General features: G+C 43.2%; 1 protein-coding gene across 1 annotated transcript in view; it reads right to left on the bottom strand.

The window, feature by feature from the left end:
- Nucleotides 1-13,994, bottom strand: part of ST6GAL2 (ST6 beta-galactoside alpha-2,6-sialyltransferase 2) — an 86,186-nt gene extending 72,192 nt beyond the window's left edge. The window contains exon 1 of the mRNA XM_008008299.3: nt 13,505-13,994. The gene's annotated coding sequence lies outside the window, so the exon portion shown is untranslated. The remainder of the gene's footprint in view (nt 1-13,504) is intronic.
- Nucleotides 13,995-15,894: the final 1,900 nt, after the last annotated feature.

The raw sequence follows: 15,894 nt of genomic DNA on the forward strand, positions 1-15,894 counted from the left end.
TACTGATTACACATGTCCGTTAGTTCTGAATGCTTTGCTGAAGGAAGAAACAAAGATGCTGAACCCTATTTTTAATCATTTTCAAGAGAAATGTGAATTTCAGGTTTTCTCTGTGAGATTCACAAGTGGCACAAAAATTGTGAGGTTGAATGGTTTAGCAGTGATTTCCTAACATTGTTAGTAAATGTGTTTCTCCCAAGTGATTAGTGGCAACTCTGAAGTATAGGACAGTGTATGTGCAGAATGGCCCATCTGGGCCATGGTCTCTTGTCCTTAGAGAATACACTGTTTATAAATGGATCACTAGAATTTGAGGAGCTCTATTCACGGCAATTCAACTTGAAGAAAGAGGGAAAAAATCCAACCTACTCTCTCCTGTTTTAGAAATCGCATTTAGGGAGTGGATAGCCATCCTTTCTATCTAACAGGACTCTTAGATCCATCCATTCGACATAGATTCACGAAGAACCTCCAGGGCTCAGTACCACACAACATGTTTGATAGCTGGGACACAGAGTTCTGGAGGTTGCCTGCAAGGAACTTACAGTTTAGCAGGGACGGGAAGGGAGCAGAGTCAATTATAACAGAGTAGCAAGTGTAGCAACAGAGGGATGACACTGTGGTGCAAGTAGGGACCATTAAATCATGTTAGGTGTGTGTGTGTCAGGGAAGGCTTGCTGGTAAGTTAACGGGAGTTGGTGGAAGTTAGGGGTTGGGAGGCAGTCGGAGGGAGAGGGAAAGAACCAAGTCCGTAACAATCAGGTCAAGGAGAGATCCTGAAGGTACTGTGGCTAATAGGGAAATAGGAAAGTGGAGACCATGAGCTTGGACCCAAGCCGGAAGCACATGATGTTCTAAAAATGGCAGACAATGTCCCGTATGCAATGGAGGACGACTGGGGAATCTAAGGAGGAGAGAATGCACACAGTCGAGCTTAAGGTATGGAAGGAAGACTCTTGGCCAAAGCGGCAAAGAGACGGGTGTGCAGGAGGGGCGAGAGCGGATGGAGACATCTGTAGAACGAATTCTAACATAAAATGCTCCCTTAGCTATGAGCAGTGCATGGTTTCCCCTCAAATTTTTCCTTAAAGAGTGCGATAAACACTGGATGCTGAAGCCCAAGAAACACTTCACCCTCTAAAACTGTAAATGTCACTGTTTCCATAAGGGCAGAAACTGTGGACAAGCACGTGAAGCATAATCACATAGTTTCAAGCCTCTTAAATAGCACATGCCCAAGGGCACGTTGTAGACAAGCCAGCATTTGCAGCAGCAGGTAGCAGAGGCAGTTCCTCTTCAGGAAACAGACACCAAATCATCAGAACCTTGACACCGTGTCAGCTGTGGCTGCCAAATATGCAGCTCCACACCAAACGGTACCATTTGCATCTGGCTGTGAATTTAAGCCAACTTCTTAGGCTTTAAGAAAATTCTGAATTTATACAATATAACATAAGTACATCTGACCTTCATTAGGCAGTCTGCCTGATCTCCTTTTACACTTTTGAAATCACATTTATATTTCTTATTCTCTTCCATTCTACTCCATTTTAAGATATCATTTTACTTTTTTTCTTTTCTTTTCTTTTCTTTTTTAAATGGGGTCCCACTCTGTCGGTCATCCAGCCTGGAGTGCAGGATGCAATCTCAGCTCACTGCAACCTCCGCCTCCCAGGGTCAAGCCATTCCCTCAACCTCAGCCTCCAGGGTAGCTGGGACCACAGGCAAGCACCACCACTCTTGGCTAATGTTTTGTATTTTTGGTAGAGACAGGGTTTCGCCATGTTGCCCAGGCTGACCTTGAACTCCTGAGCTCAGGCAATCCAATCATTTCATCCTCCCAAAGTGCTGGGATTACAAGCGTGAGCCACTGGGCCCAGCCCATTCTACTTTTTTTTTAATATTCCTTTGAACGTTAGTTTTTGGCATCATGGACACATCTCTCAAAACTGGTCAGCACACTCCAAGTACGGACCAGCAACTGATGGGGTACGGGACAGGCCTGGACTGGGTTTTTATATTTACATTTATTATTTCCAAATTGCAATGCAGAATTTCTCTATAAGAACAAAAACTACCAGGAATCTATATGACTTTAATCTTCCATGTCCTGATGAACTTTTCCTGATGAGCTAGTTCTTTAAAACATCTCCAAAGAGAATCTAATTATATTATGTATAAAAGCTTCTAGAACTGTCCATATAATAAGCTTCCATATTATAACGGGAATAGATACATATCATCTGGAAACAACAGAGGTTCCTTGGGCTAAGAGTCTTATATCAATGTCCACTTGCAATATTAAATTTTTCCTTATTTATTATTTATTTATTTATTTATTATTATTATACTTTAAGTTCTAGGGTACATGTGCATAACGTGCAGGTTTGTTACATAGTGTGCCATTTTGGTGTGCTGCACCCATCAACTGGTCAGCACCCATCAACTCGTCATTTACATCAGGTATAACTCCCAATGCAATCCCTCCCCCCTCCCCCCTCCCCATGATAGACCCTGGTGTGTGATGTCCCCCTTCCCGAGTCCAAGTGATCTCATTGTTCAGTTCCCACCTATGAGTGAGAACATGCGGTGTTTGGTTTTCTGTTCTTGTGATAGTTTGCTAAGAATGATGGTTTCCAGCTGCATCCATGTCCCTACAAAGGACACAAACTCATCCTTTTTTATGGCTGCATAGTATTCCATGGTGTATATGTGCCACATTTTCTTAATCCAGTCTGTCACTGATGGACATTTGGGTTGATTCTAAGTCTTTGCTATTGTGAATAGTGCCGCAATAAACATACGTGTGCATGTGTCTTTATAGCAGCATGATTTATAGTCCTTTGGGTATATTCCCAGTAATGGGATGGCTGGGTCATATGGTACATCTAGTTCTAGATCCTTGAGGAATCGCCATACTGTTTTCCATAATGGTTGAACTAGTTTACAATCCCACCAACAGTGTAAAAGTGTTCCTATTTCTCCACATCCTCTCCAGCACCTGTTGTTTCCTGACTTTTGAATGATCGCCATTCTAACTGGTGTGAGATGGTATCTCATTGTGGTTTTGATTTGCATTTCTCTGATGGCCAGTGATGATGAGCATTTTTTCATGTGTCTGTTGGCTGTATGAATGCCTTCTTTTGAGAAACGTCTGTTCATATCCTTTGCCCACTTTTTGATGGGGTTGTTTTTTTCTCGTAAATTTGCTTGAGTTCTTTGTAGGTTCTGGATATTAGCCCTTTGTCAGATGAGTAGATTGCAAAAATTTTCTCCCTAAATTCACAATTCAGAGGCTACAAGTTCAATGCCAAATAAAATTGAATTCAGTTAGTAAATTTCTTTTTTGTAAACAGACGAGGTCTCGTTCTGTTCCCAGGTTGAAGTGCACTCTAGCGATCATAGCTCACTGCAGTCTCGAACTCCTCTAGGCTCAAGAGAGCCTCCTGCCTCAACCTCCTGAGCAGCTGAGATTAAAAGTGCAAATCACCATGCCTGGACACAAATTGCATTTTTAAAGTGTGTTTTTTCCATATAAATGTTATATATCCAGCTTTATTTTTAATAAACTGGAATATATTAAAATACATCTTTAAGATTTAGAGTAAAATGTACTGGCTTATACTACATTTTAAAATTTAATTTTAGTCTTCTGGTTATAGTCAACTGAAGGAAGATCTATAGCACTGAACAAATGGCAAAACTAAGACCTTACATTACAACAATCCTGGGGTTGTTAATAACAAAATGAACTTCAGACAGCATGAAAGTTTCAATGATGAACGAATATTGAACTTTTGTATTTTAATGGCACAACCAATACTTCATTCCTGGTTAAATTTTACTTTAACTTTAAAAACATAAATTGTTTAAAAGTTACTTTGTTTAAACTTTAAGTATAAGCTGGTGAGCAGGTGACACAAAACTAATCTACTCTGATATAAATCAGAATAGTGAGTACCCATTGGGCGACAGTGACCAGAAGAGGGCACCAGGAGGCTTCTGGGGTGCTGGTAAGAATTGCTTCTTGATATGCTGGTTATATAGGTGTATTTAGTTTACGACAGTTCATCAAACCGTACACATGCTCTGTGCAAGTTACCACTGGCAAAAGATTTAATAATTATTTTTTTCATGTAGCCATTTTCTGGTTAAGGTATACGGCTGAAGAAAACACAACAGGTACAGTAACTGCATAAAAGCCAGAGTAAATCTGCACCTTGGAGGCGGCAGGCGCCATAACTTCCTCCCTCCGCTTGTGGATAGAAGAGGCACGTTGGTGAGAAAGACATGCTTTGAGGGGAAGAAAATGAGGAAGAGAAATGTTCGGGACTCCAAAGAGTCTGTTTAGAGACAAAAAAGGTGGTAGGTGGGGGAAAGTAAAGCTGACATGTTTCTTTGTACCCTTTTCTCCTCCCAAATCCTATTTGACATCATGCAGAAATGTTCATTTCACATTTCTGGTTTGAAGACTATGAGGGGAATGCATCCCATGGGCCGGTGGTTACTGATTACAATACCACCTTTAGAAAGTTTAGGAAATCCTCTTATGGCCTCTGTGATTTTCAAGCTGGGGATATAGCCAAGTTGGTTTCTTGTAGGCCTTCGATCCCAGAAGGTGGTTTGGGGGCAATATTTCACCTCGATCTTTTGTGCTTGAAATTGATGAAATCTGACAGGTGAGATTACATGGAGCTGACAATGTCGCATGAAAGTAAATCTGGATTAAAATATTACATATACATGTATACACACACGATAGAAGGCCTGCGAGCTCCACACCATCGTTGTGTGCAATGACGTCACTCACCCAAGCGTCTGAACGCATCAGCACCTGTGAGCTTCTTTTGGTAAAATTCAGTGTCTACCTCCCATTCTACCATCACAAACAATGGGGCCTGTGACTTAGTCTCTATTTCTCCCCCACCTTAGAGACTGTCAGTAGCAAATGAAGAAAATTTTATTTTGAAATACACAGTTGAACATGTCAAGAGGCTTAACCACATCTCTATAAAAATATTTGGTTGGCACCTACACAAGATAAACAAGAGTGCTCAAATACCTTACTGCATTCATTAATCCTTATTTTCTACCCACCATATATATATAAAACAAACAAAAACAGGCATGAGCACCTTCCTATATCCTGTTCCCTACAACCTCTCCTCACACACAGACTTGAATGTTACTGAAGGAGAAACAAACCAATCAATGTGGGTATGCCTTTCGGTTCAGTGAGGAACAGCTCTAAGGAACAGCCTTGTGAGCAAGGTCTTACTGTCTGGGTTCAGGAGGGACCTGAAGGGCTGCACCCTGGTACCTGGCTGGAGGTTGTGTCCACCACCCTGAAAATTCAGTGGCTATTGCTTAGGTGCTCAATGCACACAGTAATTCCCAAACCAAATCTGTATGCCAGTCACAGTTAACCCTCTGCATCCGCAGGTTCCACATCCACAGGTGCCATCCACCACGACTCAAAAATATTTGGAAAAAGAAATAAATAAATAACAATACGACAATAAAATGAATACCAATAAAAATACAGTATAGGCTGGCATAGTGGCTCATGCCTGTAGTCCCAGCACTTTAGGGGTTGGGGTGGGAGGATCGCTACAGACCAGAAGTTCAAGACCAGGCTGGGCAACAGAGTGCGACCCTGTCTCTCCAAAAAATTTTAAAAAGTAACCAGGTGTGGTGGTGCACACCTGTAATCCCAGTTACTCAGGAGGCTGAGCGGGGAGGATTGTCTGAGCCCAAGAAGTTGAGGCTGAGGTGAGCCATGATCACACCACTGTTCTCCAGCTTAGTCAACAGAGTGAAATTCTGATTATAAAAGACAAAAACCAGGCTGAGTGTAGTGGCCTGTGCCTGTAATCCCAGCATTTTGGGAGACTAAGGTAGGAGGATCGCTTGAGTCCAGGAGTTCAAGACCAGCTTGGAGAGAACAGTAAGACCCCTGTCTCTCAAAGAAAAAACAAAAAGAAACAAACAACAAAAAAACCCCAGCATAACTGTTTAGATAGAATTTACATTGTATTAGGTACTATAAGTAACCTAGAAACAATTGATTTAAAATATACAGGAGAATCTGCCCAGGTTATGCAAAGATACTATGCCATTTTATATCAGGGACTTGAGCATCCATGGATTACGATATCCATGGAGAATACTGGAACCAATCCCCTAAGGATACTGAGGGATGACTATATTTCTACATTATGAAATCACCTCTCATTTTCAACACAGTGTGGTAAGAACAAGATTAACCTAACTTGGGCAACTGAAAGATAGGGATCGACACGAAGTAAAATGGGTTTGTTTAGTTTTACCTGTAAAACATGCACATTAAGCCCTTGACTATACTCACGGGCTTCCAAATTATAATTGGGATAGATACGCACCATCTAGAAACAACCGAGGTTCCTTAGGCCAGGAGTCCTTCCATTACCCCTTAAGAGGCACATTGTGTTATACAGTCTAAAGCTTTCCTTTCACCCACTTCTGGTTCTACAACTAATACTGTGTTTAACAGTCCTGAGACAATATTGAAAAAAATGCCAAACAAAAAAAATTAACCCTGCCTTTTCTGTGTATGTATCCAGTGGTGATATGTGGGGTATTATTAGGATATGATGATAATATAGCATGACGTTTTAATTCTGTGAGGCAACGTGTAGAGTGAAGCAAGTAACAAATGTTTAGATTTAACTTATGGAAGCAATCACATTATTTTAAAGCCATATCTTTCAGACACTTTCTTACTACTATCAAGTCAACTTTGGAAACTCTCCCACCTCAAATAGTTAATGAAATAACCTATTAATGGCACCCCATGAATGTTATTCCAACATATCAAGTATTGAGTCAGGCCAATTACTTAATTAGTTCAACTCTCCCAGCTGCTAATTTTGAACATCAGGCAGAAGAATGTTTTTTAACTACACTGTCACTCAGAGGGGGTAAGCTGCCCTTTAAACAACAGAAATCATAGATCGATTATATGCATATCTATTATAGACCAATTACATATATATCTAATGTATACAATACATATCTAATGTATATAATAGAAATTATACATTGTAGATCAATTATATATATTATAGACCAATTATATACTATTATATAGACCAATTATATACTATTATATATAGAGACCAACTATATACTATTATACATACAGACCAATTATATAGACCAGTTATATACTATATATAGATAGTCTATATATAAATAATCTATATATAAACTATAATTAAGATACACTATATTATACATATAGACCTACATATATACATATAGACCAATTATATACTATTATATATACATATAGACCAATTATATACTGTTATATACACATATAGACCAATAATATACTATTATATATATAGACCAATTATATACTATTATATATACATATAGACCAATAATATACTATTATAGACCAATTATATACATATCTAATGTATATAATAGAAATTATAGACCAATTATATACATAGCTATACATATATTGGCATACTTTTAAAAGAAAACCATATTACTCTTGTCTATTTCCCATTTATTCATAAATTATTTAAAATTTACCTTAGAAATTAGAGCATATAGTTTTCTTTTAAAATAACTCTTAGGCTTATGGTCTTAATTATTTTGCCTATGTCTATAGTGATTCAAAGGCACTATAATTCAGGGCAATTCCAAATAGTTGCCTGCTCTCCAGAAAAAAGATTGAATCACCTATAGTATTTGGTGAACTTCTGGCTGACTTAAAATATCTCAAGTGGTTCAGTCTCTGTCATCACAGAGAACAGCTAACCAATATGTAGGATTCCAGTCATCAGCCTGGGGCCAGGTTCCGGGAAGGACCTGCCTGAGAAGCCAATGTCAAAAGTTAGTCTCCACAGTCAAATGCATTCTGCATATCACCAAAGGGACCATGGGAGTAGAAGTTCTGGCATCTTGAGCATGATGTCTGCTGTCGTCATAAAGAACATTTACACAAACATGCACACTCCCATATATTTACACACATAAGTAAAAGTATGTTTTCCATATGTATTCTGTTTATAATAAACTAAGAGAAAGTTTAAACCTTAAACCTTTTGGTTGGCTTCTCACAAGCCACATATAATTTGGAACATAAAATTTTCTTAGAGATAAGCCATATAGGAAAGAGAATATTCTTCCTTCAGTTGGAAGGGCTAGGCTCTTGTCCTGATTTTGTTAGGCAACAGCCATGAATCTCAACAATTAATGCTCAAGTATCTTAATTCAAGTTCCCACTCCTGATTGCTGATGTAACAACACATAATGCAGGAATTTATTCCTCTGGTACTTACTTGCAAGTGAGTGTGTCTGTGTGTGCATGTGTGCACATACGCTCTTTTTAAAGACAATCCTTTTTTTCATATGAAAATTTCTTTTATTTATTTCTTTATTTTCTGAGATAGGGTCTCACTCTGTCACCCAGGCTGGAGTGCAGTGGAGTGATCCTGGCTCACTGCAGCCTCAAACTCCCGGGCTCAGGTGACTCTCCCAACTCAGCCTCCTGAGTAGCTGGGACTACAGGCACACGACCCCACACGCAGCTAGCTTTTTCTTAATTGTATGTAGATATGGGGGTCTTGCTATGTTGCCCAGGCTAGCATTAAACTTCTGGGCTCAAGCAATCGCCTGCAGCAGCCTCCCAAAGTGCTGGCATTATAGGCACCGCACACAGCCCATACAGAGATTTCCAATGGGGTACACTTGCCCTAATTTTAAAATATGATTTACATAGCAAGATCCCTCTTCTAACAATAAAAACAAATCCATTCATTTAATCCTACATGTACAGTTCCATTGTGTAACTGGGTTAGCTCTATCATTTAGAAAACAAATCCTATATTAACTGTACTTTTTTCTACCCATTTGAGGTCAGTGGCACAATTATGGGTTTTTAACACATAGCAATATACTTACACTTCAGAAAAGTCATCATTACACTTTCAAAGAAGCTACTTTTACGTTTTACTTCTGAATAATGAAAGCTATTGGATTATCTAAGAGACCTACCCTTTACCATATTTAATTTAAAGTGAAGTCATTTTAGAAACCACAATTACCAACATGCATGAACCTCTACTTGAAACATTTGTATAATTTGAACATGGAAAACCAATTGTTTTAAATTTAATAAAGCATTTTTCTCTTGGGCTCAAGCAGTAGAAGCAGCCCAGAGTAGAATTTAATGTGTGAATTATAAACTTCTGAAAACAAGGGCTTATAATCAAGACATTGTAGAATTTTTCTTTACAGTGTATTCTCTAATGCTTTGGCCAATGTATTTCTAAATGCACCAGGAGACTACTTTTTGAGCTTGCTCTCCTTACCAACCCGGTAACTCAAAGCAGATGGATCATTTTCTTGAATCTTAGCCTAAATTTTTCCTTGGAAATTTCACTTGATATGACATGCTTCCTATCAGCCCAAATCTCATTCTAAGATTCACTGCCTGGATATTCCACATTTCATAGTCCATTTTTAAGTTGCAGCTTAAACCTTTTTCTGCTTCCAGGTTCTGATGAACACATGCTTTCTGTATACATGGGTTCCCTGACATCCTCTTCCATTGTATACAATTTTCCCCATCCAGCAGGCTCAGCCTGGTTTGAGGACATGAAACTTACAGTCATAGCTGGTCTCCGGCCCCACACAATGGCAGGAGTTGTCATTCTTGTTTTCCTCTGTTGAGTGGATCTCAGTCTAACAGCATGGGTTTTGGACACTGAGACACAGGTTCAAATCCCAGCTCTGCCAAGGCACTTGACCTTTCTGAGGTTCAGTCTTCTCGTCTTTAAAATGGGCATAATGATACCTCCCAGGATTGTGGCTAAAGTGCACTTTGATAATCTGTGCCAAAGCAAATGGCAGGATGTGGTATCTCATAAGTGCAAATTGGTTACTACTATTATTCTTTGAATTATTCCTATCTCCTGGGGCTGCAGAGGAATTAGTTTTTAAGTATGCTGAAACTTACAATGATCAATTTTGTGGAATCTCACACCAGAAGACATGTTGGAAAGGATTTCATGTCAGCCTTCCGTTTCCCGCCCTGGAAACTGAGCTCTGAGAAGGCTATCTTTCTCCAGTGCTGGTCACTACAGGAGCACCGGCCAATAGCTTTCCTTAGCTCTCTAAGAAAGTCCAGTGCAAAACTACAAACCTAGGCTTCACCGCCTGCCTTCAATTTGGACTTCTTCCCTAGACAAGACCACAGAGGGCAGCAGAAGCCAGGAAGGCACACAACAGTTCTGTCCAGATAGAAGTCCCCCATAGTGGGCAACATGCCTCTGATGTCATTTCCATGCACAGAACAATTCCCCCAACCAACCAGTAGGCACTGGGTACTGTGGCACAATCAGGAACCTGCAAGTGAAGATAATAGTCCCACAACTGCAGGGACCCTGCTTTTACCAGGGCTAGGACCAATGCTGGGGCTGGACCAGATCACCAACTCCTGCAAAGCCTTAGGACTGCCCAGGTCATACTTCATCCCCTTTAAATGTATTTCACCTGTGGACTAGGTAGATTCCAAGTATTCTGAACTGCAACTGTTCCCCTATCAATCCCATGGGAGGGGTGGGAGGTGGCTGGGACCAAGTAAGGGTAAACTTCAAATTTTGGAAGGGGCATAATAAATCCATGTTTCTCTAACACTGGTGTCTTTGCACTGTGTACTTAATAACATTTAGAAACAAATTTCTCAAAAGTTGGAAGGAGAGCTTTCGGGAAAATGGTAACCATATTAAACTGCAAATGTGGTAATCGACTAACGGTGGCTGGTCATCCACAGCCCGTTCAGTCTTTGGCACTGGCATCAACAATTGGTGTAAGAACATTGAAAATTTCTGTGCAAATATGCACCTGTGTTTCCCTTCCACTTTCCAAAATTAGTATATAATTATATGCAATTATTACTTTTATAGTCATTTGGGAATTTCATCCCATTTTTTTAAAGGGATGGGCTTTCAGGTTTCAATGCTTAGAAAATCAAACCTTAACATGCACCTGCCATGAGGGTACTATCTGATTCCCTTAGATATTTATGCATGGTGAATTAAGTACTTAATTTAAGTTAAGCAATTAAATTTTAAGATCTTATTACAGAAAATGCAGGAGAAGAAAAAACTCGATCAGGAATAACACAATATTCTTAAAGAACAAATGCATTAACAAAGACTGTCCTTGTTATCATGCATAAGATATTTTTATTCAAAGTCTCACCAATGAGGTAGCAAAGCTGCACATTAATTAAGAGCTTTCCAGAGGACAAATATCTCCACGTTTTTGGAAAGGAACCTCTCATTTATTTACCTAAGCAGGAGGGGCAGAAGCCTAGAAATGAGTTTGTCATTTCAGAAAAGATTTAAGCACTTGAGAAATGCTTGGATAAATTCTAAACCTGGAGGGTAAAATTTCAATCAGTATCAGTATAAGCAATAGAACACAGCCTCACACACACAAGTCATCTCAGAAAGAGGAGAAACTCGGGGTTGGGGGATGGAACCTCCAGAAAGAAGCACGTACAGGAATTTTTTCAGTAGTCCTTTCACTATTTAACCAATCTTTGCTGGCTGGATTGGCCACCACACTCTAGACTCAACTTAAGTCTTCACCCCACAGAGTAAACCTTTTCCCTCTTAATTATCCTCATCAGAAACTCAACACAGATAATTGCCCTCTGCTGCATAATAAATCATTCACATATTTTCAAATGTTAAATTGTCTCAACCTTGAATCCTCTAGTCTAAATATCCTCTATTTTGTATCCTTGCTTCCTAGATCGTGTGCACCACATAGCAAACTCAACAAATATTGGTCCTTGCTCTGACCTCTTTCCAAGAGTATCCATCCAAAGCCTCTCTGAACTGTGGAGCTCAGTACTCCATATAAAGCGGTGACTCCTATCACAATCTCTACAAGAGATTTAACTCAAAACTCCAGAAGCTTTCACAGCGTCAAGCAAAAAGGTAAGATGCTATAATTTATACCTATTGAAGTAACAATTGGATAGAGAATTCCAAAAAGTCTGAGTACCTTTTTAACTTTGCAGTAAAATTCGAGGCACTTCACCTACGATTTTAGGGTTTCATCAGTTTTGAGCACAATATCCATTGACCTTTGCCAACAGTTTCTTTTAATGCGTTAGTATAAAATTCCTCATGTGCTATAAGAATTTTGGTTGTCAGTTCCAGAAAAATAATGGGGGAAGGCGAGTAGGTAAAAACTGGTTCAAGGCCACTCATCATTTTTCCTTTTAAAAGAAGTTTTAACCCTAAATTTTCAGAGTTTTCAGAAGTTTAACCCTGAATTTGCATCAACAGGATGATATATATATATGTGTGTGTGTGTATCATCTTTTGTGTATGTATATACATATACATCATATATATATATAGCACTTCCCTTTACTGGAATTCTTCCTTAGTCATAAATTATATTTCAAGTTGGCAAAAAAATGTTGATCAGAATTTCAAAAAATTGAAGCATCAAAGTAACCAGCATGCGGTTTTTCAAGTGTGCAGAAAGTTCTCTAAATACAAAATGTGCTGCCGGTCCACCAAAGATCCCCTCACCCAAGCAAGCAGTCCGCGGCGAGGAGGGCCAGCATGTCCCTGTATGGTCAGAAGGGCAGTGGTGCAAGAGACAATGATTTCAACCAAATATGGTTTGCCTCTCGCCAAATTTTTCGCATGTCCAATAACAATAAGTTCACAAAAATCCAGCCAAGCATTACTTTCCCCCCAAAAGTGCTTCTCAGATTACAAAACAGCTTCGGAAAGTTCAGCCTGACAAAACAAATATGGTACTAGGAGGAGAGACCTGGAAGGCAATCACAAAAAGTCTCATTTAAATTCCTGGAAAGCACAGCTTCTCCAAACACAGCTATTCAGCTCTTTGGAAGGCAGCACTTGCGAGAGCCATGAGTTCCGTCCCCCAACACAGAACCGGCAAATCCGAATGAGATGGACGTCACACTCCCTACTCCAAAGAATGCATCAAATATCCACTCTACACCGCGGAAAGTAAACCCAAAAGCGGAGTTTGCCGCCTGCCAACTACATAAGAATTAACACTCGGGTATTTAGGATTCTAAAGATCCCTACTACCCCTAACATTATAGCTACAGAGAACCAGAAATCAACAGAACACACTTTAACCTTTAAGAAGTGCAGTTTTGTGCTGAAGAAAGACAAAAATCTTCACTCCCTTCCACAGCCAAAAATAAAAGATCACCGTTACTGAGCCACAGGGGCACAACTGGATCCGCCCTTCCCCAAAGTGCAAGGAGTCCTCCTGTTCGCTTCTCCAGAATTTCCTGCTTCTCCCCAAACCACCTTCAATATTCCCCACACACGGGTCTGGCCCCCAAACGCGGAGTGTAACTCCGCGCAGAGCAGCGCGCAGGCTGCAGCGCCACCGAGGAAGGTGTCGCCCACCCTCAGCCAGTGCCCTCTCTTACCAGCCTTCTGCCTAAACCGCGCCGCGAAGCGCACGACACCGTGGTGCTCGGCGCTCCCCCTGGCCGCGCGGCACTGGAGTCCGAGGCGTGCGTGTCACATTTTATTCCCCAGCAGCCGCTCGGGTGCGCGCGCCACGCGCTCCCACACTGAACACTGACGCCCGCTAGAGCTGGGACCCCGGCCGGGGGCTCCCGACTCACGCCGCCGAACTTGGGGGCTGCAAAAGGCGAGTGTGCGGCTGGAGTCGTCCTGGAGTCCTCCTCCTACCACTCCGGGGTCTTCCAGCTGCCCCGCGCTCCGGTCCCGGGCGGCCTGCGGGATCACCTCTCCGGAGCCAGCGCTGCTCCACGCCGGCGGCAGCTGCAAGCGCGGGCGGCTGGGCACAGCGGGTGGCTCGGCCTCAAAGCCGGCGGGGGGCTGCGCTCAGCCCCGCGCCGCACGCCTCATTGTTTCGGGCAACGCGGCGGCGGCTCCCGCGGCTAGAGGAACCGCGGCCCCGAGCCCCGGGGAGAGGCGGCGGCTCCCGGCCCCCGCACCGAGGCTGCGCCGCGCCCCGCCCCCGAGCTCCGCTCGCCCCCTCCGCTCGCCCCAGAGCCCCCTCCCTCTTCGCCATCCCTTTCATCCTCCCAGCTCCAGGCTCACCTAGCGGGCGGGAGCCGCGCACTGGGAAGTTGGGCTGCCCCCTCCCCGCGCCCCCGGCCCGGCAGCTCGGCCCGCCGGCGAGCGCAGGCGGGGCGCTCCCTGGCTGCGCGCGGATCCCTGCTTCTCGCGGAGAGTGATTGCAGACTTGGGCTGCGTGGGGCGGTGCGGGGCAGCACGGCTGCCTAAAAAGGCGTGTTTCTCCCCGGCCGCCGCCTCCATCCAGCCCTAGTTCTTCCGAGGGTTACCTGCACAGTACCCCCCTGGCACCGCGCCTGGACACCCCTGGGGCACTCGGGTCCCGGGCGGCGGCAGGGATGCAGGAATGCGCACAGGCTGTGGGCGGCGGGTAGGGAGTCCGGTCGCCTGCCCCGGCGGAAGTGAGTCTTTACCCTCTCCAACACCTCCCTCCGCCAGCGCCGAAGGCCGGGCTACCTGCGCGCCTGGCAGCGCCTGGCAGCCGGCTGGGAGGGGCGCAGGGGAGCGCAGCATCCTCCCCAGCTCGCTCGCTCCCTTTGTTCCTCTCGCTCAGCCAGGCTCCGAGCTGCTGCCTGGCCCTCGCTCCCGGAGCTTCTCTAAGGATCTGGGATGGACTTGGGAGCGGCCCACCTTCCATTTAGAAAGGGTCGCTCGCCAAGTCCGGTAACGGTGCTCCCTGGAGACCCCCACCTGCCGCCCTTCCCCACTGCCAGTCCCCAACCCCAAGAGGGACGGAAAGTTGTTGGGGTAGCGGCCTGCAGGACACGTGGTGAAGCGGCCTCGGGAGCCAGTGGGCGGCTGCGGGCCGGGCAGCTGGAGTCTGCGGGCGGGGCCGCGGGGAGGTGCAGATCGAGTGTCCGTCTGGTCGCGTGCGGAATGTCCACTTGTCACTGCGACCCTTGTGTTTTTTAGAGGCGGCGGCAGCTGGTCCTAGGACCCCGAACCGCGCCGCCCTTTGTTTGCTGGTAAATACTCTCCTCTGAACTTCAACGTGGCTCTCCGCGCGCGCTCCTGGCATTGGGTGCCCCACCCCGCTGGTTCTCTCGCGGACCCAAAAAGCTGCTCAGGTGTAGGGGAATGCCAGGCAGATGGGTAATATTGTTAAGGTTGGGCCCATCTCAGGGGGACTGGTTAGTCACCCCTCACCCCACCCCACACCCTCAATCGCTACAAGGATGCACATTTTGGAGACAGAGATCTTCCTTTAAATGTATTATTTAAAAATCCACAATTACGTTAATTTAAGTAGTTGACGCTTTTTTGGGGGGTGGGAAAGCAATTAACTGGCTACCCAATTTGTTCAGCATTCATTAGTGCCTACCTTGAGCCTGGAACTCTGAGCTAGACAGTGGGCGCCCAAAACTCCCTCAAAGAGTTTACAGAAATGTAAAACAACACGGGAATTAAACTAAAATCGAGTGGGCATCATGCACTGTGTTCAAACAAAAGTGTGGGCTGAAAACGCTTACTCGGTATTTCCCCAATTGTATTATGTCTGACACATGGAATTCTGCGGTAATGCCTGAATGAACAATGTGTTACATAGATTTCTTAAAAAAGAAAAATTACATTTTATAAATGTGAAATACAGTGTGGTTAAAAGTGACAAAAACAAAACAAAACAAAAACAAAAAAACAACCTGATAGAGACCCATGACTGGTGGAGATAGAGAAAGGAAATACTGCAGACTCACCCTCTTAATAGCAGAGGGGCACAGAGGGCAAAGTCTGTGGGCTTCTGTTTCTCTTCTGTATAATGGGTATAATAGTA

This window comes from Chlorocebus sabaeus, chromosome 14 (assembly GCF_047675955.1).
Source record: "Chlorocebus sabaeus isolate Y175 chromosome 14, mChlSab1.0.hap1, whole genome shotgun sequence".
Lineage (NCBI taxonomy): Eukaryota > Metazoa > Chordata > Mammalia > Primates > Cercopithecidae > Chlorocebus > Chlorocebus sabaeus.